This window comes from Hipposideros armiger, unplaced genomic scaffold (assembly GCF_001890085.2).
Source record: "Hipposideros armiger isolate ML-2016 unplaced genomic scaffold, ASM189008v1 scaffold_51, whole genome shotgun sequence".
NCBI classification, from domain to species: Eukaryota; Metazoa; Chordata; class Mammalia; order Chiroptera; family Hipposideridae; genus Hipposideros; species Hipposideros armiger.
The window spans coordinates 49145-51663 of NW_017731401.1; positions in this window are offsets into that span (position 1 = coordinate 49145).

Genomic DNA, 2519 nt, shown 5'->3' on the forward strand with positions numbered 1-2519 from the left:
GGGAGAGAGAGAGGAGAGGAGAGGAGAAGGGAAGAGAAGGGAAGAGAAAAATAGAAGAGAAGAGAAAGGGGGAGAGAGAGAGGGCCAGAGAGAGAGAGAAGGCCAGAAAGAGAGAGAGAGCTCTTGTCCTGAGGACTTATATTTTGCTGGGTGGGGTGAGGGAGTTACATATTGATATTGATTTGGTGGGTAAAGTGGTGCATGCTTTTCCACAGGAGGTGTCACCTCCTAAGATGGGTGGGGGGGGGTCTGTTAACTCAGATCCTTATCTTGTCCAGACCACCTCTAAGTGGCTGGAAGCAGTTAATCAAAGCTAGTTATGAGCTTTTTCTGTAGGCACTATGGACCACTTCCGACCCCTCCTCCTCTTATATTTTCTAACTTCTACCTGGCAATGGAAATAAGACTAAAGAGATCTATTTAGGATGAACATTTAGAATAAAGACCTATATATAAGTGGAATTAGTGACGGTATTTTTTATATCAATGAATGCCACACCTGCAGTATTGGCATTGATGAGAGACTCTTGGCACAGATATCAATATGGCAGCACAGTATCAGTGTTGACGCCTCCCAGAACCAGCAGTGATGGCACCTGAAATGGGCCTGATCTAGGTGCTCCACACAGAAGACATATTCAGCAAACCACAGTGAAAGAGGAGGCAAATATCAAACATCATGGAGTATTACATGCAAGACACTTTTAGCAGGAATATCAAGGAGATAAGAGTCTGGGCAGAGTGAAAGGTGGCAGAACCAGAGACATCTGTCTTCTTTTTCATTGTTTTTCTATTTTGCTCCCTAGATGGGAGTAACCTTAAAAACATGATTTACTTACAGCAGAGTGACCTCATTTCTGAACACAGATATCTTTAATGACAAATTTAGAACTAACCTGGTGACATTCTTTTTCACCCCACACAAACACTGCCAATTCACGGATACAGAAACATACAATTTTTATATGCAATACAATTTTAATGTTACCATTTATATTAGCATATATCAGAAATCTCTAACATAACAAGTTGTATTCATATAATTAAAATTGTACCTGCAGCTCCCTCCTCTCACTTTCTTTAAATGCAGTTTCCCTCCTGCCTGTTGGAATAATTTTGACAGTATTGTTTTATTCCAAAATTTTCAGGGTATTTTCTTTGGACAACTCTATCGCTATTAAGTAACATTTTCCTTTGGCTAACTTAAGCAGCCACAATGTCAGAGAAAAAGAGCACAAACTCTATTACAAAGACTATATAAATTTCTCTCATCAAAACCCTCAACATTTATTTTAATCACAAGATAGCTTTCAAGCCTATAATATTTATAGTTTAAACTGGAAACTTGGCCCATATTATTCAGATATTATTTTTCTTGGCTGCCTATATCACACGTCTTGCACATAGTTCCATACACACTTGTGGAATGAATTATACCGCAAACTATTGATCAAAATTTTCTCAGAGTAACTTTTAAGGCAATAAGCAGGACTAGTCCTGTGAAATACTATTGAGTGGGCTCTGCTGGTACTGCCTTAATGTCAAGGGCATAGCTTATCCTCTTGCCAGGAGGAAAGTCCATTTGAGCAGAAAGTCTATTTTTCTCACAGCTGGTGCCATCACTAAAAATAGTGATGAGCACATAACCACTGTCCAATACTTATTTGTTGAATGAACAAGTGAGTACTTACGACCATTCACCAGATTCCTGCTGCCTTCAGGATAAGGACAAACTCTTCATTATTGAATATAATAAGTCCCCGACTTGCGAATGAGTTCCATTCCGGGAGAACGTTCATAAGTCGGATTTGTTTGTAAGTCCCACAAAGTGAGTCTTTGCGCTTCCTAGCAGTCCCCTCCACATCACCACTGCTTTTCCTCTTGCTTCCAGACATCCTGGGCTCTGATTGAGCACTGTACTACTGTACACTATCACACTGTACAGAAAGCACACAGCAGCACAACTATGACAATGTCCGGCAGACATGTGAGCTACTTCTGTGATTTGTTCGCAACTCGAATGGTTGTAAGTTGGGGACTTACTGTACTTGGCGCTCAATTGCCTTTCTAACTGTGTCTCTTGAGGAGACCACTGATTTCTGTCTTGTAAAACAGAACTGCTTTGCTGCAGGACAGTTCTTGGACATCCCAGAACACATCTACAATCTCTTGCTTAACTACCAAAATAGACAAATCATCAAATTGTGGATAGATTTTACCAGATTAATTTTCTGAAGGCAAACTCATCCCCAAACTCTTATCAGACACTTCTCCAAACATCATTGTATCAGTCAGGGGAAGCCAAGGAATACTGGGTTAACAAGTAATTGTAAAATCTTAATGGCCTACAAAGCCTGAGGTGACTTTTTCTCACTCATATCATAGGTCCACAGCTGATCAACAGTGAGGCTCTATGTATAATAGTCACCCTCGGGCCGGCCGAGTGGCGCGATGGTTAAGAACTCGCTTGGGACGCCAGAGGGCCCTGGTTCGGATCCCACATATGAGGGCCAGTGACA